Source organism: Pseudophryne corroboree, chromosome 4, assembly GCF_028390025.1.
Source record: "Pseudophryne corroboree isolate aPseCor3 chromosome 4, aPseCor3.hap2, whole genome shotgun sequence".
NCBI lineage: Eukaryota > Metazoa > Chordata > Amphibia > Anura > Myobatrachidae > Pseudophryne > Pseudophryne corroboree.
Genome location: NC_086447.1, coordinates 160,581,039 through 160,603,454, shown reverse-complemented (window position 1 = coordinate 160,603,454; position 22,416 = coordinate 160,581,039). Strand labels below are relative to the sequence as shown.

The 22,416-nt window shown below is 48.1% G+C and overlaps 2 long non-coding RNA genes across 5 annotated transcripts in view; one reads left to right on the top strand and one right to left on the bottom strand.

The window, feature by feature from the left end:
* LOC134909088 (uncharacterized) overlaps window positions 1-4,370 on the bottom strand; it is a 295,410-nt gene extending 291,040 nt beyond the window's left edge. For all 3 annotated transcript variants that reach the window (XR_010175843.1, XR_010175844.1, XR_010175842.1), the window contains exon 1: window positions 3,997-4,370. This is a non-coding gene — a long non-coding RNA (uncharacterized LOC134909088). The remainder of the gene's footprint in view (window positions 1-3,996) is intronic.
* LOC134909090 (uncharacterized) overlaps window positions 3,923-22,416 on the top strand; it is a 41,493-nt gene continuing 22,999 nt past the window's right edge. Inside the window, exon 1 of one of the 2 annotated variants that reach the window (XR_010175845.1) lies at window positions 3,923-3,981. This is a non-coding gene — a long non-coding RNA (uncharacterized LOC134909090). Of the gene's footprint in view, window positions 3,982-4,300; window positions 4,634-22,416 lie in introns of those variants that run through there. The other variant, XR_010175846.1, reaches the window with a different exon arrangement.

The following is a 22,416-nucleotide window of genomic DNA, read 5'->3' as shown; positions in this document are numbered from 1 at the left end:
TGTCCTGCCATGCAGCACTCACCCACTCACAAGCAAATCACCACCAAGAGAACTAAGATGGCCTCACCTTCCCTATATATATCAAACCCTCCCCTTAAAAAGGCTGTACTTTCCTAACAGCTAGGTCCACCCCTCACCAGATGTTTAACTCTTTCCTTTCCTATGCAGTCAATTCTCTCTCCTTCTATAGATACTGTACACCACATACACCTGCGCATCCCCAGAAACTCTACAGCCTGATTTAGAGGTTGGTTGGCTGGTTGATATCAGAAACAGGGGGACATGTACTAAGCAGTGATAAAAGTGGAGAAGTGAGCCAGAGGAGAAGTTGCCCATGGCAACCAATCAGCTGCTCTGTATATGTTTATAGTATGCAAATTATAAATGTTACGTCAATGCTGATTGGTTGCCACGGGCAACTTCTCCACTGGCTATCTTCTCCACTTTTATCACTGCTTAGTACATGCACCCCACAGTGGAGCAATTTCTTTTGCAACTGCACATGCGACCACAAGGTTGGTGCAGGGGGTGCGGCCCGCACCCGGGTGTGACGCCTAGAAGGGGTGACACCAATCTGTGGGCTCCTCCACAGTGACAGGAGCCAGGTGTTGCAGTGTGAGAGTCTGCTACATCACCCGGCTCCTATCATAGCAGAGGAGCCAATAGCGCTGCAGACAGTCACCGGGGGCAGCCCAGCATCTCCGGAGATGCAGGGCACGCCCCCGAGTGAAGACCCACAAGGCCACGCCCCCTTTTACCGCGAGGGCGCCTCCAGCCTGCTGGCATATGAAGGGTGCGCACTGGGTGTCACCACACCCGGTGACGCCTCTTCATGCAACAACATTGCATTGTGCACACGCAGCTATACGCATTTCTATAATGGGTGCATTTCTATAATGGGTGCATTGTGTTCAGTGCACACGGGCCCCTGGCGCCCATATATTATACTTACCCCTCTGGAGTCCCACGGCGGTGGCCCTGCAGTGCAGACACAAATCACTTGGAAAATGGCCACCTCTGCCATTTCCAAGTTATTTGTTTATGCACACTGGAGATGTCCCTGGGAACAAGGCACAGGCGCCATGTTCCTGGAGATCTTTGCATGCTCAGTAGACACTGGTATTATGCCACAGTCTACTCGCTGTCAGAGAATAGGAGGTCCACAATGGAGGCTGCATGCGGGTCCCCTCCTCTCTCAAAACGCCCCTGCGTGCAGCTGTTAAATAGCGACAGCGCATGTGCAGGGGATTTACGTAGTATGGCTATTAAATAACGAAAATGTACTTGTAAAAACTAAACCATACTGCGTGAGTTAAATGGGAGTGGACGGAACATTGACCTTGTACTATCCCAAAACGGTTTTGAAAGTTTCGCTCATTTCTCACAGATAGTTTGCTGTCACACAGCATTCAAAGGAGATGTGTTTTTCCCGCACGTTGTAAAAACGTTTAGATCAAAAGGAGAGCAAAGTGTTAACTTGAAATTTTTCGTTAAACTGAACGAACGCCCACTGAATCCTTCCATATGCTAACCAAGGCTTACGGGGCAGACTGCATGTCACGGGCACATGTGTGTGAGAGTGGCACAAAAGATTTAGTAACGTTTGTGAGAATGTTGTAAATGGTGAACATCCCGGAAGGCTTTGCACGTCAAAACAAATAAAAATGTGGAAAAGACTGGGAAAATTGACTATCAACTCAGCATCTGAATGATAGCAAAAATGGTAACCATCAACAAAGAAACTCAGGCAAGTTTTACATCAAGATCTTAACATGACAATTAGCCGCAAGTTCACTTGTGGTTTGGGTAAGTGCGGCTGTACCTCCATAGGGGCTGCATACGTAAATCTGTGAGTCTGGCGTGAGATCAGGCCGCGAGGGGGAGCGAATTGTGGTGCCATTACAATAGCAACTTGCACAATCGCAGCTAAGTGGAATGTCCCCCTAGGTTTCCTATAACTCATTACGGAATGAGACCATGGAGATGCTTTCATTTAAATTGACAGATTTTCCATTTCAAAATACATTGGTTTATGTATGTATCTTACAGCATGTTGCATACACCTAAATGGAGTAGCGTAAATTATTGCAAATATAAACACTCTCTTGCATGGTGTGAGTTTCATGTACTATGGGGGTCATTTCGAGTTGTTCGCTCAGTATTTTTTTCTCGCAACGGAGCGTTTAGTCGCTAATGCGCATGCGCAATGTCCGCAGTGCGACTGCGCCAAGTAAATTTGCTATGCAGTTAGGTATTTTACTCATGGCATTACGAGGTTTTTTCTTCGTTCTGGTGATCGTAATGTGATTGACAGGAAGTGGGTGTTTCTGGGCGGAAACAGACCGTTTTATGGGTGTGTGCGAAAAAACGCTACCGTTTCTGGGAAAAACGCGGGAGTGGCTGGAGAAACGGAGGAGTGTCTGGGCGAACGCTGGGTGTGTTTGTGACGTCAAACCAGGAACGACAAACACTGAACTGATCGCAGATGCCGAGTAAGTCTGGAGCTACTCAGAAACTGCTAAGAAGTGTATATTCGCTATTTTGCTAATCTTTCGTTCGCAATTTTGATAAGCTAAGATTCACTCCCAGTAGGCGGTGGCTTAGCGTGTGCAAAGCTGCTAAAAGCATCTTGCGAGCGAACAACTCGGAATGACCCCCAATATATAACAAAATGCCCTGCAGTATTCCGTAAAAATCATTAAAGATGCAATCTCCACCCCACCCACAGCATGTAACTATCACCTCCCACAGAATGATGCTACACGCAGCTATTATAGTATACTATGCAATCTCCACCCCACCCACAGCATGTAACTATCACCTCCCACAGAATACCACACGAAGCTATTATAGTATCCAATGCAATCTCCACCCCACCCACAGCATGTAACTATCACCTCCCACAGAATGATGCTACACGCAGCTATTATAGTATACTATGCAATCTCCACCCCACCCACAGCATGTAACTATCACCTCCCACAGAATACCACACGAAGCTATTATAGTATCCAATGCAATCTCCACCCCACCCACAGCATGTAACTATCACCTCCCACAGAATGATGCTACACGCAGCTATTATAGTATACTATGCAATCTCCACCCCACCCACAGCATGTAACTATCACCTCCCACAGAATACCACACGAAGCTATTATAGTATCCGATGCAATCTCCACCCCACCCACAGCATGTAACTATCACCTCCCACAGAATGATGCTACACGCAGCTATTATAGTATACTATGCAATCTCCACTCCACCCACAGCATGTAACTATCACCTCCCACAGAATACCACACAAAGCTATTATAGTATCCGATGCAATCTCCACCCCACCCACAGCATGTAACTATCACCTCCCACAGAATACCACACGAAGCTATTATAGTATCCGATGCAATCTCCACCCCACCCACAGCATGTAACTATCACCTCCCACAGAATACCACACGCAGCTATTATAGTATCCGATGCAATCTCCACCCCACCCACAGCATGTAACTATCACCTCCCACAGAATGATGCTACACGCAGCTATTATAGTATCCGATGCAATCTCCACCCCACTCACAGCATGTAACTATCACCTCCCACAGAATGATGCTACACGCAGCTATTATAGTATCCGATGCAATCTCCACCCCACTCACAGCATGTAACTATCACCTCCCACAGAATACCACACGCAGCTATTATAGTATCCGATGCAATCTCCACCCCACCCACAGCATGTAACTATCACCTCCCACACAGGGCCGGCGCTACCACTAGGCAGCTTTAGGCAGCTGCCTATGAGCGCCGGCCACTGGAGGGCGGTACCGCACGCTGCTGATGAGTGCTCCTATATTACTGTCTTAGCTCAGCTCCACCTCTTCCTTAAGAGATGAGGAGCGGAGCAGGGATGCCATAGCCGCCGCCCCCCCCCCCCCCCCCCCCCCTCTGTTATCAGCCGGCACACACAGCAGCACTGACAATGTAAGTGTATATTACCTGGCAGCCGCCTCTTCTTATGTACACTCCTCTCTGCAGTCCTCGCCCCCCTCCCGAACATAAAAGCAGTAACTGATAGGGGGGGGGGGGGGGGGGGGGGTCGAAGGCAGGGTTGATTGGAGCGTTCGCCCCCTCTACCTCCTCCCTAGCAAAGTCCGTCCTTGATCCTCTTTCTATTCAGTGATTGCAGCAGTCCAGCACTAAGCAGCATGTGAGGATGCCACTGTACACACCTCCTCCCCTGTGATCTACGGAGATCAGTGGCAGCCCCTCTCTGCATGATTTATTAGGCTGTGCTGTGAGTGTGAACGGAGGTCGTAGACTCGTAGGTGGTGGGGGAGGAATGCAGTGCAAACAGTGTCTAGAAAGTTATACTGTGTGCAGCCAGCTCCCAGCATGGTACTGGGCTAAGCATAAGGAGGCACAAGCCAGACCAAGCCAGGGGTGAGGGGTGCTGAACATTCAGCTTGTGGAGCTGAATAGGCTGAGCTGCAGTTTACAGAGGGACATGTAGTAATGGCTAGCACTAGCAGCAACAGCAGATGTGATCCTGTTCCCTCTCTCTCTCCCTGGCCACATTACACTCACTGTAGTCTGCACATCCAGCAGTATGTACTCCCTGCCCTGCTTCACGTAGGTAAGTGGCTGCCGCTGCAAATATGGACACCCATCCAGGGCAGGTACGTGGCTAGCGGCACCTTCCTGTGACTACTTTGAGCAGAGACTGGTGCTCTTGGTCCTTGGCATTGTGCGTGGGGAACTCCTGCATGTGTCTGTAAATGGGGGGGGGGGGGGGGGGGGGGGGGCTACAACTAAAATGCAATCATAACTTTGCAAACTGCAGTTTTTGAAGGTTTGACTGCATTTTCCAAATACTCAAAGCTCTGGAAAGGTGACTGATAGGCACAGCCAGGGATGTGCTGCTGACATGACGGAGAGGGCCCTCCTGTCTTTAGGGTCCTATGGCCTCCCAAAGGCTTAATCCAGCCCTGGGCTAGCGGTTCTTGCACACCCTGGGTACACCTGCAGCATTACAGCAGCAACCTGTCCTAGAGTTCCCACTAAGAGTCAGCACACTGGGCGTGATGGGGATGTAGCTGGGATCCCAGCATTAAGCATCCTGGCGGACCGAATGCCATCTCCGGAATCCTGACAGCAGTCAAAATGCCAACAGCAGTATCAGTAACAGCTGGGTTCCCGAACGAAAGTTTGGTTAGAGTTAGGCTGCAGGGGGTGGGGAAGGTTAGGGTTAGGCTGCAGGGGGTGGGGGGGATCAGTGGTGCAAGTGGGCGGGTACGGGTGGGTACGGCGTACCCGTAAGAATTTAGCCGTGGGTACGCCGTACCCACACCGACGGGCCGCCGCTCCACGCCGTCCCGCCGCCCGCCGTGACCGTCCCCGCCGCACCCGCCGCTGATGTGAGGGAAGGAGAGCGCAGCCTGTGCCTCTCCTTCCCCTCAGTCTCCGGCGGGTGTCTCACAGTTTAATTCAGCGCGATCCGTGAGCCAATCAGAGCTCGCGGATCGGCGCTGAATTAAACTGAGACACCCGCCGGAGACTGAGGGGAAGGAGAGGCGCAGGCTGCGCTCTCCTTCCCTCACACAGACAGACGGCAGCGGTGAGCAGGGGACTGGGGGGGGGGGGCATGTATAACTGGCACTGGGGGATAACTGGCACTGGGGGGGGCATGTATAACTGGCACTGGGGGATAACTGGCACTGGGGGGGGGCATGTATAACTGGCACTGGGGGATATCTGGCACTGGGGGGGGGCATGTATAACTGGCACTGGGGATATCTGGCACTGGGGGGGGGGGCATGTATGTATACCTGGCACTGGGGGCATATCTGGCACAGGGGGGCATATATACCTGGCACTGGGGGATAACTGGCACTGGGGGGGCATGTATAACTGGCACTGGGGGATATCTGGCACTGGGGGGGCATGTATAACTGGCACTGGGGATATCTGGCACTGGGGGGGAATGTATAACTGGCACTGGGGATATCTGGCACTGGGGGGGCATGTATACCTGGCACTGGGGGCATATCTGGCACAGGGGGGCATATATACCTGGCACTGGGGGATAACTGGCACTGGGGGGGGGCATGTATAACTGGCACTGGGGGATATCTGGCACTGGGGGGGGCACATATAACTGGCACTGGGGATATCTGGCACTGGGGGGGCATGTATACCTGGCACTGGGGGTATATCTGGCACAGGGGGGCATATATACCTGGCACTGGGGGATAACTGGCACTGGGGGGGGCATGTATAACTGGCACTGGGGGATATCTGGCACTGGGGGGGCATGTATAACTGGCACTGGGGGATAACTGGCACTGGGGGGGCATGTATAACTGGCACTGGGGGGGCATGTATACCTGTCACTGGGGATATCTGGCACTGGGGGGGGGGCATGTATACCTGGCACTGGGGGCATATCTGGCACAGGGGGGCATATATACCTGGCACTGGGGGATATCTGGCACTGGGGGCATATCTGGTACTGGGGGCATTTCTGTATCTGGCACTGTTGGGCAATGTATATATGACACAGTGGGAGCAATGTGTATCTGACACTGTGAGGCAATGTATATTGGCACTCTGGGGGCATTTCTGTATCTGGCACTGTGGGGCAATGTGTATCTGGCACTGTGAGGCAATGTGTATCTGGCACTCTGGGGACATTTGTGTATCTGGCACTCTGGGGACATTTGTGTATCTGGCACTCTGGGGACATTTGTGTATCTGGTACTCTGGGGACATTTGTGTATCTGGCGCTGTGGGGCAATGTGTATCTGGCACTGTGGGGTAATGTGTATCTGGCACTGTGGGGCAATGTATATCTGGCACAGTGGAGGCATTTGTGTATCTGGAACTGTGGGGCAATGTATATCTGTCACTGTGGGGCAATGTATATCTGGCACTGTGGGGCAACGTGTATCTGGTACTATTGGGGTCATACGTGTATCTGCCCCATCCCCCATATGTGTATCACGCCCCCATTTCCATTGGCCACGCCCCATGTGGCATTTGGCCACACCCATTTTTTTGCGCACGCCGCGCACACAGTACCCGTAAGACATTTTTTCTACTTGCACCACTGGGGGGGATTAAGGTTAGGCTGCGGGAGGGGGAGGTGAGGGCTAGGCTACAGGGGGTGGGGAAGGTTAGGGTTAGGCTGCAGGGTGGTTAGGGTTAAACTGCAGGAGGGGGAGGTGATTGTTAGGCTGTGGGAAGGGAGAGATAGGGTTAGGCTGCTGGAGGAGAGATTAGGGTCAGGTTTAGGCTGCAGGGAGAGAAAGTTATGGGGAGGATTAGGGTTCTCTTACCTAAACTCCCCTGTCAGGTTTTAGCCAGTCGGAATGCTGGGATCGGTATTCTGACCGCCGGCATCCTTACAGCCAGTATACCATACCCATCCTGCGGGATGTACTAATGGGAAAATGTGGTAAAAACCTAGTTTTGGGGGTTTTATCCACATTTCCCGTATGTGCTAAGACCCGCACGCTGGGTTTCCGAAAGGGGGGATGGGGCAGGGGCGGTATTGTGTAGCTTTGCCTAGGGCGCCTAGAAACCTTGCACCGGCCCTGCTCCCACAGAATGATGCTACACGCAGCTATTATAGTATCCGATGCAATCTCCACCCCACCCACAGCATGTAACTATCACCTCCCACAGAATACCACACGCAGCTATTATAGTATCCGATGCAATCTCCACCCCACCCACAGCATGTAACTATCACCTCCCACAGAATACCACACGAAGCTATTATAGTATCCGATGCAATCTCCACCCCACCCACAGCATGTAACTATCACCTCCCACAGAATACCACACGCAGCTATTATAGTATCCGATGCAATCTCCACCCCACTCACAGCATGTAACTATCACCTTCCACAGAATGATGCTACACGCAGCTATTATAGTATCCGATGCAATCTCCACCCCACCCACAGTGTCAAAGTCAGAAAAATATCACGATGCACACTGCCATATTTGCACCTCATATGTGTCCCTGCTGCGCATGCGTGCGCTCTCCCGTGCGTGCGCATACTCGCTGTTACGGGCACCCGCAGGCGCACGGTATGCGCATTTACGGTAGAGATTGTATGCGTCTAGCGGGCGACTCTTTCGTTACATATTTCCACTATATAATGTATTTTGATAGATTCTGAAAGTTTGGTTAATGCAGCATGTTCATGGACAGAGAAATCCCTCTTTGTTTGATACGAAGGGTCAGACAGGAGTAATACTGTGGTGTTTAGTATCCATCGGAAGAGTATTTAATTAGCAATATTCCGGTGTTGGTTTGAAGCGGATTAATCGCTCGTGCGAATAGTTATGGACATAAGAAGTTTATGTCCATTTACTATTATTTGCACTTACTTATCCATGCGGCGGGAAACCCAGTTCCCCACCCACCTGAGCAGTTGGAAATCGTCACAGCCCACCTGTATGAATCAACCTATGACCTTTTGTTATAATGCGAGGAGGAATTCCTGTGTCCAATGAACAATGAGATTGTAGGGACCATTGAATTGTATTGTGTGTGGGGCATAAATAGACAAGCCGATCACATCCAGCTCACTCTTCAACGGTTCTCATTGCTGATAATCGGGAGCTGGATGTCCAGAGGCGCATGCGATCGTTCCCCTTGTGCGTAAGTTTTCTCCGCAATCATATTGTCTTTCTTGTTATTATGGGCCATATCTCTCTCTCTCTCTCTTCTCCTTTTTCTTTCATTTTCCCTTAAAACGTAATTGTATTGTATTGTATTTACTGTGTAGTTATCTGGTTAGTTAGTCTATGTTATATTGTAGTGTGTGACTTGTAATTGTATTATTCTTTTTCAAGTATAACATTCATATTAGGCGTTAGACCCTAAGCACGGTATTTGTGTATTTCTTATAGTGTTAAGTATTCTCAGAGTGTCGGTGACGCTCGAACAGCTTTTAAGTTAATAAGGTTACACGGTGTTGCATCTACACTCAATCTCTGCACCAAGGTTTACTGCATAATACACTGTTTTATGGTATAGTTACAAAGGTTTAACATTGTGAGCGTCTGCGCCGCTGGTGATCTCCTTGTGGTCTCGAGCGTTCGCATCGCTATAACAAATCATTACGTTAGTCGGCAGCCAATAGTGTGCCTGCCTGTGATCTCTTGGCCGTGAGCGAACGTGACGCTTGAGCGTCTCGACCTCGGCTAAGCGATTACTACGCAACGTGCGTACCCTTACAGTACTCCATACGTCAATAGCGTACAGTGTTCTTAGGCCTCTTAAAGGGTTTTAAATAAGATAAATATTTAGCTTTATCAACAGCATGTAACTATCACCTCCCACAGAATACCACACGCAGCTATTATAGTATCCGATGCAATCTCCACCCCACCCACAGCATGTAACTATCACCTCCCACAGAATGATGCTACACGCAGCTATTATAGTATCCGATGCAATCTCCACCCCACCCACAGCATGTAACTATCACCTCCCACAGAATACCACATGCAGCTATTATAGTATCCGATGCTATCTCCACCCCACTCACAGCATGTAACTATCACCTCCCACAGAATGATGCTACACGCAGTTATTATAGTATCCGATGCAATCTCCACCCCACTCACAGCATGTAACTATCACCTCCCACAGAATACCACACGCAGCTATTATAGTATCCGATGCAATCTCCACCCCACCCACAGCATGTAACTATCACCTCCCACAGAATACCACACGCAGTTATTATAGTATCCGATGCAATCTCCACCCCACTCACAGCATGTAACTATCACCTCCCACAGAATACCACACGCAGCTATTATAGTATCCGATGCAATCTCCACCCCACCCACAGCATGTAACTATCACCTCCCACAGAATGATGCTACACGCAGCTATTATAGTATCCGATGCTATCTCCACCCCACTCACAGCATGTAACTATCACCTCCCACAGAATGATGCTACACGCAGCTATTATAGTATCCGATGCAATCTCCACCCCACTCACAGCATGTAACTATCACCTACCACAGAATGATGCTACACGCAGCTATTATAGTATCCGATGCAATCTCCACCCGACTCAAAGCATGAAACTATCACCTCCCACAGAATTCCACACGCAGCTATTATAGTATCCGATGCAATCTCCACCCCACCCACAGCATGTAACTATCACCTCCCACAGAATGATGCTACACGCAGCTATTATAGTATCCGATGCAATCTCCACCCCACCCACAGCATGTAACTATCACCTCCCACAGAATGATGCTACACAGAGCCGGCCCTAACCAATATGATGCCCTAGGCAAGATTTTGGCTGGTGCCCCCTAGCACCACCAGTGGTTCCGCCTCTGACCTTGCACCTCTTTCCCAGCACCACCACCCATCATTCATAGCAGTCTTTATTTTGGTGTTTGTACCCCCTATATTTTAAATAGGAACAGTTTGCACATTTAGCGCACAGCCCAAAAAGGGGTGTGTTTTTGCTGGCAAGGGGCATGGCCACACAATAGTACCCCCATTTCCAATTACGCCACACAGTACTGCAACTTTATTCACATTTGATCATGCGATAGTGTTCATAATTCATATTACATTCCACAGTAGTATCACTTTACCTTATAAACGTTACTACTCACAGTAGAGCCCCTTATTCACATTATATCACACTGAATTGCTCCTTATTTACATTACACCACACCCTGTTGCTCTTTATTCACATTAGATGACACAGTAGTGCCCTTTCTGTACGCAACGCCACATAGTAGAGCACCTTATACACATAATGCTACACATTAGTAATGCATTTATACACATAATTCCACACATTAATGCCCCTTACACATATGAGACACATTATTAATGTCCTTATAAACATAATGCACCTTACACATTATGACAACCTTTATTAATGCCCTTTTACACATAAGTCGCACATTATTAATGCCCTTATACACATAATGACACACATACAGTAGTACCCTTTTACACATATGCTGCACATTATTAATGCCCTAATACACATAATGACACATATAATGTCACTTTCACATATGCCGCACATTATTAGTGCCCCTATACACATAATGACACACATACAGTAGTACCGTTACACATATGCCGCACATTATTAATGCCCTAATACACATAATGACATGCATAGTGCCCCTTACACATATGTTGCACATTATTAATGCATTTTTACATGACACACATAATGCTCCTTACACATATTCTGAACACTACTGCACAACCAACCCACTCACATGCACACAGCAATCACACTGCCACTAACACTGTGGCCTCTGCCTCTGCTTGGATACAGATGTGTCCTTATAAATATTGCCTCAATGCTAACATCTGGCACCTTTTTTATGAAAATGCATCTTATTTGCATTGCTATGAGGCTAGGATGCACAAGCAGCTTCTACTGATTAAAATGATATGCAGCATGCCAATATACTGTGTGAGACTGTGGCTGTATCTGCATATGAAATGCTACACACAGAATATAGGCATGCCGCATATCATTTTAATCAGCAGAAGCTGATGATGCCCCTAGGCATATCAAATGCCCTAGGCAATTGCCTAGTTTGCCTATGCCTATGGCCGGCTCTGATGCTACACGCAGCTATTATAGTATCCGATGCAATCTCCACCCCACCCACAGCATGTAACTATCACCTCCCACAGAATACCACACGCAGCTATTATAGTATCCGATGCAATCTCCACCCCACCCACAGCATGTAACTATTACCTCCCACAGAATACCACACGAAGCTATTATAGTGTCCGATGCAATCTCCACCCCACCCACAGCATGTAACTATCACCTACCACAGAATTAGTGATGTGCACCAGAAATTTTTCGGGTTTTGTGTTTTGGTTTTGGATTCGGTTCCGCTGCCGTGTTTTGGATTCGGACGCGTTTTGGCAAAAACTCACCGAAAATTTATTGTCGGATTCGGGTGTGTTTTGGATTCGGGTGTTTTTTTCAAAAACCCCTAAAAAACAGCTTAAATCATAGAATTTGGGGGTCATTTTGATCCCATAGTATTATTAACCTCAATTACCATAATTTCCACTCATTTCCAGTCTATTCTGAACACCTCACAATATTATTTTTAGTCCTAAAATTTGCACCGAGGTCGCTGGATGACTAAGCTAAGCGACACAAGTGGCCGACACAAACACCTGGCCCATCTAGGAGTGGCACTGCAGTGTCAATCAAGACAGGATGGCACTTCCAAAAAATTGTCCCCAAACAGCACATGATGCAAAGAAAAATTAAATAAAAAAGTTTCAAGATGGAATTGTCCTTGGGCCCTCCCACCCACCCTTATGTTGTATAAACAGGACATGCACACTTTAACAAACCCATCATTCCAGCGACAGGGTCTGCCACACGACTGTGACTGAAATGACTGGTTGGTTTGTGCCCCCACCAAAAAAGAAGCAATCAATCTCTCCTTGCACAAACTGGCTCTACAGAGGCAAGATGTCCACCTCATCATCATCCTCCGATTCCTCACCCCTTTCACTGTGTACATCCCCCTCCTCACAGATTATTAATTCGTCCCCACTGGAATCCACCATCTCAGGTCCCCGTGTACTTTCTGGAGGCAATTGCTGCTGGTGAATGTCTCCACGGAGGAATTGATTATAATTCATTTTGATGAACATCATCTTCTCCACATTTTCTGGAAGTAACCTCGTACGCCGATTGCTGACAAGGTGAGTGGCTGCACTAAACACTCTTTTGGAGTACACTTGTGGGAGGGCAACTTAGGTAGAATAAAGCCAGTTTGTGCAAGGGCCTCCAAATTGCCTCTTTTTCCTGCCAGTATACGTACGGACTGTCTGATGTGCCTACTTGGATGTGGTCACTCATATAATCCTCCACCATTCTTTCAATGGTGAGAGAATCATATGCAGTGACAGTAGACGACATGTCAGTAATCGTTGGCAGGTCCTTCAGTCCGGACCAGATGTCAGCACTCGCTCAAGACTGCCCTGCATCACCGCCAGCGGGTGGGCTAGAAATTCTTAGCCTTTTCCTCGCACCCCCAGTTGCGGGAGAATGTGAAGGAGGAGATGTTGACTGGTCACGTTCCGCTTGACTTGACAATTTTCTCACCAGCAGGTCTTTGAACCTCTGCAGACTTGTGTCTGCCGGAAAGAGAGATACAACGTAGGTTTTAAATCTAGGATCGAGCACAGTGGCCAAAATGTAGTGCTCTGATTTCAACAGATTGACCACCCGTGAATCCTGGTTAAGCGAATTAAGGGCTCCATCCACAAGTCCCACATGCCTAGCGGAATCGCTGTTTTAGCTCCTCCTTCAATGTCTCCAGCTTCTTCTGCAAAAGCCTGATGAGGGGAATGACCTGACTCAGGCTGGCAGTGTCTGAACTGACTTCACGTGTGGCAAGTTCAAAGGGTTGCAGAACCTTGCACAACGTTGAAATCATTCTCCACTGCGCTTGAGTCAGGTGCATTCCCCCTCCTTTGCCTATATCGTGGGCAGATGTATAGGCTTGAATGGCCTTTTGCTGCTCCTCCATCCTCTGAAGCATATAGAGGGTTGAATTCCACCTCGTTACCACCTCTTGCTTCAGATGATGGCAGGGCAGGTTCAGGAATGTTTGGTGGTGCTCCAGTCTTCTGTACGCGGTGGCTGAATGCCGAAAGTGGCCCGCAATTCTTCGGGCCACCGACAGAATCTCTTGCACGCCCCTGTCGTTTTTTAAATAATTCTGCACCACCAAATTCAATGTATGTGCAAAACATGGGACGTGCTGGAATTTGCCCAGATGTAATGCACGCACAATATTTCTGGCGTTGTCCGATGTCACAAATCCCCAGGAGAGTCCAATTGGGGTAAGCCATTCTGCGATGATCTTCCTCAGTTGCCGTAAGAGGTTGTCAGCTGTGTGCCTATTCTGGAAAGCGGTGATACAAAGCGTAGCCTGCCTTGGAACGAGTTGGCGTTTGCGAGATGCTGCTACTGGTGCCGCTGCTGCTGTTATTGCTGCGGGAGGCAATACATCTACCCAGTGGGCTGTCACAGTCATATAGTCCTGAGTCTGCCCTGCTCCACTTGTCCACATGTCCGTGGTTAAGTGGACATTGGGTACAACTGCATTTTTTAGGACACTGGTGACTCATTTTCTGAGGTCTGTGTACATTTTTGGTATCGCCTGCCTAGAGAAATGGAACCTAGATGGTATTTGGTACCGGGGACACAGTACCTCAATCAAGTCTATAGTTGCCTCTGAATTAACGATGGATACCGGAACCACGTTTCTCACCGCCCAGGCTGCCAAGGCCTGAGTTATCTGCTTTGCAGCAGGATGACTGCTGTGATATTTCATCTTCCTCGCAAAGGACTGTTGGACAGTCAATTGCTTACTGGAAGTAGTACAAGTGGTCTTCCGACTTTCCCTCTTGGATGACGATCGACTCCCAGCAGCAACAACAGCAGCGCCAGCAGCAGTAGGCGTTACACTCAATGAAGCATCGGAGGAATCCCAGGCAGGAGAGGACTCATCAGACTTGACAGAGACATGGCCTGCAGGACTATTGGCTTTCCTGGGTAAGGAGGAAATTGACACTGAGGGAGTTGGTGGTGTGGTTTGCAGGAGCTTGGTTACAAGAGGAAGGGATTTAGTGGTCAGTGGACTGCTTCCGCTGTCACCCAAAGTTTTTGAACTTGTCACTGACTTATGATGAATGCGCTGCAGGTGACATATAAGGGAGGATGTTCCGAGGTGGTTAACGTCCTTACCCCTACTTATTACAGCTTGACAAAGGCAACACACGGCTTGACACCTGTTGTCCGCATTTGTGTTGAAATAATTCCACACCGAAGAGCTGATTTTTTTTGTATTTTGACCAGGCATGTCAATGGCCATATTCCTCCCACGGACAACAGGTGTCTCCCCGGGTGCCTGATTTAAACAAACCACCTCACCATCAGAATCCTCCTTGTCAATTTCCTCCCCAGCGCCAGCAACACCCATATCCTCATCCTGGTGTACTTCAACAGTGACATCTTCAATTTGACTATCAGGAACTGGACTGCGGGTGCTCCTTCCAGCACTTGCAGGGGGCGTGCAAATGGTGGAAGGCGCAAGCTCTTCCCGTCCAGTGTTGGGAAGGTCAGGCATCGCAACCGACACAAATGGACTCTCCTTGGGGATTTGTGATTTTGAAGAACGCACAGTTCTTTGCTGTGCTTTTGCCAGCTTAAGTCTTTTCTTTTTTCTAGCGAGTGGATGAGTGCTTCCATCCTCATGTGAAGCTGAACCACTAGCCATGAACATAGGCCAGGGCCTCAGCCGTTCCTTGCCACTCCGTGTCGTAAATGGCATATTGGCAAGTTTACGCTTCTCCTCAGACGCTTTTAATTTTGATTTTTGGGTCATTTTACTGAACTTTTGTGTTTTGGATTTTACATGCTCTCTACTATGACATTGGGCATCGGCCTTGGCAGACGACGTTGATGGCATTTAATCGTCTCGGCCATGACTAGTGGCAGCAGCTTCAGCACGAGGTGGAAGTGGATCTTGATCTTTCCCTTTAACCTCCACATTTTTGTTCTCCATTTTTTTAATGTGTGGAATTATATGCCAGTATCAATAGCAATGGCCTACTACTATATTTACTGCGCAAAACTAAAATGCACCACAGGTATAGAATGTAGATGGATAGTATACTTAATGGATGACGAGTGACGACACAGAGGTAGGTACAGTAGTGGCCTACCGTACTGCTATAAGTATATATATAGTATACTGGTGGACACTGTCAGCAAACTGCAAAACTGTCTAAAATGCACCACAGGTATAGAATGCAGATGGATAGTATACTTAATGGATGACGAGTGACGACACAGAGGTAGGTACAGCAGTGGCGTACCGTACTGCTATATATAGTATACTGGTGGACACTGTCAGCAAACTGCAAAACTAAAATGCACCACAGGTATAGAATGTAGATGGATAGTATACTTAATGGATGACGAGTGACGACACAGAGGTAGGTACAGCAGTGGCCTACCGTACTGCTATATATAGTATACTGGTGGACACTGTCAGCAAACTGCAAAACTAAAATGCACCACAGGTATAGAATGTAGATGGATGGTATACTTAATGGATGACGAGTGACGACACAGAGGTAGGTACAGCAGTGGCCTACCGTACTGCTATAAGTATATATATAGTATACTGGTGGACACTGTCAGCAAACTGCAAAACTAAAATGCACCACAGATATAGAATGTAGATGGATAGTATACTTAATGGATGACGAGTGACGACACAGAGGTAGGTACAGCAGTGGCCTACCGTACTGCTATATATATAATATACTGGTGGACACTGTCAGCAAACTGCAAAACTAAAATGCACCACAGATATAGAATGTAGATGGATAGTATACTTAATGGATGACGAGTGACGACACAGAGGTAGGTACAGCAGTGGCCTACCGTACTGCTATAAGTATATATATAGTATACTGGTGGACACTGTCAGCAAACTGCAAAATTAAAATGCACCACAGGTATAGAATGTAGATGGATAGTATACTTAATGGATGATGAGTGACGACACAGAGGTAGGTACAGCAGTGGCCTACCGTACTGCTATATATAGTATACTGGTGGACACTGTCAGCAAACTGCAAAACTAAAATGCACCACAGGTATAGAATGTAGATGGATGGTATACTTAATGGATGACGAGTGACGACACAGAGGTAGGTACAGCAGTGGCCTACCGTACTGCTGTAAGTATATATATATAGTATACTGGTGGACACTGTCAGCAAACTGTAAAACTAAAATGCACCACAGGTATAGAATGTAGATGGATAGTATACTTAATGGATGACGAGTGACGACACAGGGGTAGGTACAGCAGTGGCCTACCGTACTGCTATATATAATATACTGGTGGACACTGTCAGCAAACTGCAAAACTAAAATGCACCACAGGTATAGAATGTAGATGGATAGTATACTTAATGGATGACGAGTGACGACACAGAGGTAGGTACAGCAGTGGCCTACCGTACTGCTATATATAGTATACTGGTGGACACTGTCAGCAAACTGCAAAACTAAAATGCACCACAGGTATAGAATGTAGATGGATGGTATACTTAATGGATGACGAGTGACGACACAGAGGTAGGTACAGCAGTGGCCTACCGTACTGCTATAAGTATATATATAGTATACTGGTGGACACTGTCAGCAAACTGCAAAACTAAAATGCACCACAGATATAGAATGTAGATGGATAGTATACTTAATGGATAACGAGTGACGACACAGAGGTAGGTACAGCAGTGGCCTACCGTACTGCTATATATAATATACTGGTGGACACTGTCAGCAAACTGCAAAACTAAAATGCACCACAGATATAGAATGTAGATGGATAGTATACTTAATGGATGACGAGTGACGACACAGAGGTAGGTACAGCAGTGGCCTACCGTACTGCTATATATAGTATACTGGTGGACACTGTCAGCAAACTGCAAAACTAAAATGCACCACAGGTATAGAATGTAGATGGATAGTATACTTAATGGATGACGAGTGACGACACAGAGGTAGGTACAGCAGTGGCCTACCGTACTGCTATAAGTATATATATAGTATACTGGTGGTCACTGTCAGCAAACTGCAAAACTGTCTAAAATGCACCACAGGTATAGAATGTAGATGGATAGTATACTTAATGGATGACGAGTGACGACACAGAGGTAGGTACAGCAGTGCACTCTGCACTGTACTCCTCCTATATAATATTAACTATACTGGTGGTCCCCAGTCCCCACACAATAAAGCAGCACACTGAGCACAGATATGGAGTGTTTTTCAGGCAGACAACGTATACTGGTGGTCACTGTCAGCAAAACTCTGCACTGTACTCCTGCTATAGCTGCTCCCCAGTCCCCACAATTAAGCAGTGTGAGCACTCAGCACAGATATATCATGCAGCACACTGAGCACAGATATGGTATGGAGCATTTTTTTCAGGCAGAGAACGGATAAAAACTGGTGGTCACTTATCAGCAAAACTCTGCACTGTACTCCTCCTAACAGCTGCTCCCCAATCCTCCCCACAAATAAGAAATAAAGTAAACCAATCAACTTCTACAATAAACGGAGAGGACGCCAGCCACGTCCTCTCCCTATCATCTCCAATGCACGAGTGAAAATGGCGGCGACGCGCGGCTGCCGAATCCGAATCTCGCGAGAATCCGACAGCGAGATGATGATGTTCGGGCGCGCTCGGGTTAGCCGAGCAAGGCGGGAAGGTTCTAACCTGCCTCGGACCCGTGTGAAAAAGGTGAAGTTCGGGGGGGTTCGGTTTCGGAGAAACCGAACCCGCTCATCACTACACAGAATGATGCTACACGCAGCTATTTATAGGATTCTGCTTAGCAAAGTAAACCCAGTGTTCATGACTGTGAGTACAGTGGGGGTTCCATCATCATTGACATTTCTCTGCTCATTGTATACACGGAATACATACATATTCCCGGCGGATGGGATGCCGGCTGTCAATATCCCCACAGCGGCATCCCGCCCGCCAGAATGCCGGCAATGGGGCAAGTGCAAAGAGTCCCCTTGTGGGCTCGGTGGCTTGATGCACTGGCCACAGGTTCTATTCCCACTCCATGGGCGTCGTGGACATCCACGAGTGGGAATAGCCCCTCTGTGATGGGATTACTGCTGTTGGGATTACAGTATCCTGATCGCCGGGATCCCGACAGCTACCAAATTAACTGCATCCCGTATACACAGCACAGTCCTGCATCATCTCAGGGTGGAAGGGGGATCATTATGGTACAATCACAGTAAAAGCTGAGACTGTGCAAATTATATGTTAGTATAACAATATCCATCTCTCATATGAACATAGTCATGTTTTCTGCTGCGGGGTACACTGGGCTCCACAAGTCTGAACAATGGGGTGTAGAGTAGGATCTTGATCGGAGGCACCAACAGGCTCAAAGCTTTGACTGTTCCCAGAATGCACAGCGCCGCCTCCTCTATAACCCCGCCTCCCAGCACAGGAGCTCAGTTTGTCAGTTGGTGTTGCAGTAAGCAGGCACTTAACAGAGGGGCTGCTCCAAGCAGCCCTAAGAAAAGCTTTTTTTGAGGTAAAAAGTGAAGACTTCAAGGGCAGCAGCGGTGGTAAATGTCTTCAGACATTCTCTGCTACAGCTCCAGCTCTCCCCAGCGGCGCTGTACACTCCCGAGGCCTGGTTGCCGGGAACCTACAGCGGAGGCTCCGGTTTACTTCACGTTAGGCACACACGGCTGGGGCTTTCCAGGATCGCGTGGCCGCGCTTCGGGAGGTGGTAAGTGGGTCCCGCTCGCGGGACCCGGTCTTTATCGCGATCCGGCGCGGTCAGTGGGAGGCGGGCCGCACGCGCTGGCGGTGGACACTGTGGATACAGGCGATCCCACTAGATCACCAGGGCATGGACGCAGGTCAGGTTTTCTCTTAAAACCTATTTTAATATCGCCCACAGTACCCGATGGTTTTGCCAGCAAGGGGGATAAGGCTTAGACCTGAAGCCCCTCCCCCAGCCCCAGGGCGCCATTTCCAGCAAGTGTTCCCTAGGGATGAGCGGGTTCGGTTCCTCGGAATCCGAACCCGCCCGAACTTCAGTTTTTTTTACACGGGGCCGAGCGACTCGGATCTTCCCGCCTTGCTCGGTTAACCCGAGCGCGCCCGAACGTCATCATCCCGCTGTCGGATTCTCGCGAGGCTCGGATTCTATCGCGAGACTCGGATTCTATATAAGGAGCCGCGCGTCGCCGCCATTTTCACACGTGCATTGAGATTCATAGGGAGAGGACGTGGCTGGCGTCCTCTCCGTTTATAGAGAAGAGAGTGAGACAGTAGAGAGAGACACAGTAGTAATTTTGGGGAGCATTAGGAGGAGTACTAGTAGTTACCGTATTTTTCGGACCATAAGACGCACTTTTTCTCCCCAAAAATGTGGGGGGAAAAGTATGTGCGTCTTATGGAGCGAATAAGAGCAGATGCAGATGGAGTTCGCGTGTAGCGGCGGGTCCTGGATGCTGCTGCTGCTGCTGAGCCGTCATCAGCAGAGCGCGGCGCATCTCAGAGCCCAGCAGCAGAGCCCGGCATCATGTGACTCCCCCCCCCGCTCCCCCACACCTCCTCCCTCCTCAGGAGTTTCCCTGCAGGCAGCGTTAGCTGAGTGCCTGGACATGGGGGAACCGGCGGGTCCTGGATGCTGCTGCTGCGCCGTCATCAGCAGAGCGCGGCGCATCTCAGAGCCCAGCAGCAGAGCCCGGCATCTACCCCACACCTCCTTGGTCCTCAGGAGTGCACCCGGGGCAAGCGTTAGCTGAGAGCCTGGACGCGGGGAACCACTGGTACTGTCTACAATACATGTGTGTGTGTGTGTGTGTGTGTGTGTGTGTGTGTGTCTGTGTCTGTGTATGCTGGCTCTGATGTGTGTGTGTGTGTGTGTGTGTGTGTGTCTGTGTGTCTGTGTGTCTGTGTATGTGTATGCTGGCTCTGATGTGTGTGTGTGTGTGTGTGTGTGTGTGTGTGTGTGTGTGTGTGTGTCTGTGTCTGTGTATGCTGGCTCTGATGTGTGTGTGTGTGTGTCTGTGTGTCTGTGTATGTGTATGCTGGCTCTGATGTGTGTGTGTGTGTGTGTGTGTGTGTGTGTGTGTGTGTGTGTGTGTGTGTGTGTCTGTGTATGCTGGCTCTTTTTTTTCCAGTTTACTTACTCTAAAAACTAGGTGCGTCTTATGGTCCGGCGCGTCTTATGGTCCGAAAAATACGGTACTTGCTGAAGTGATAGATAGCGTGACTGTATTATCTGACTTGTGGGGGAGACACTGACAGTGGGGAGCAGTTAGAGTCTGAGAGCAGGACTCAGGAGTACATATAACGTACAGTGCACACTTTTGCTGCCAGAGTGCCACACTGCCATTGTGACCACACTGACCACCAGTATAATATATATTGTGATTGTCTGCTTAGGAGTACTACTTGCAAGTTGCTGATAGTGTGACCAGTGACCTGACCACCAGTTTAATAATCACCACCAGTGAGTTTAATATATATATATATATATATATATAATTGTATATAATATATATATAATATTGTATACCACCTACCCGTGGTTTTTTTTTCTTTTTCTTCTTTATACATACTACTATAGTAGCTTACTGTAGCAGTCTGCGGTGCTGCTGAGCTGACAGTGTCCAGCAGGTCCGTCATCAGTCATTACATAATAAATATATATACCTGTCCGGCTGCAGTACTAGTGATATTATATATATATATATATTGATTTCATCTCATTATCATCCAGTCTATATTAGCAGCAGACACAGTACGGTAGTCCACGGCTGTAGCTACCTCTGTGTCGGCAGTCGCTCGTCCATCCATAATTGTATACCACCTACCCGTGGTTTTTTTTTTTCTTTCTTCTTTATACATACTACTATAGTAGCTTACTGTAGCAGTCTGCGGTGCTGCTGAGCTGACAGTGTCCAGCAGGTCCGTCATCAGTCATTACATAATAAATATATATACCTGTCCGGCTGCAGTACTAGTGATATTATATATATATATATTGATTTCATCTCATTATCATCCAGTCTATATTAGCAGCAGACACAGTACGGTAGTCCACGGCTGTAGCTACCTCTGTGTCGGCAGTCGCTCGTCCATCCATAATTGTATACCACCTACCCGTGGTTTTTTTCTTTTCTTTCTTCTTTATACATACTACTATAGTAGCTTACTGTAGCAGTCTGCGGTGCTGCTGAGCTGACAGTGTCCAGCAGGTCCATCATCAGTCATTACATAATAAATATATCTACCTGTCCGGCTGCAGTACTAGTGATATTATATATATATATATTGATTTCATCTCATTATCATCCAGTCTATATTAGCAGCAGACACAGTACGGTAGTCCACGGCTGTAGCTACCTCTGTGTCGGCAGTCGCTCGTCCATCCATAATTGTATACCACCTACCCGTGGTTTTTTTTTTTTCTTTCTTCTTTATACATACTACTATAGTAGCTTACTGTAGCAGTCTGCGGTGCTGCTGAGCTGACAGTGTCCAGCAGGTCCGTCATCAGTCATTACATAATAAATATATCTACCTGTCCGGCTGCAGTACTAGTGATATTATATATATATATTGATTTCATCTCATTATCATCCAGTCTATATTAGCAGCAGACACAGTACGGTAGTCCACGGCTGTAGCTACCTCTGTGTCGGCAGTCGCTCGTCCATCCATAATTGTATACCACCTACCCGTGGTTTTTTTTTCTTTCTTTCTTCTTTA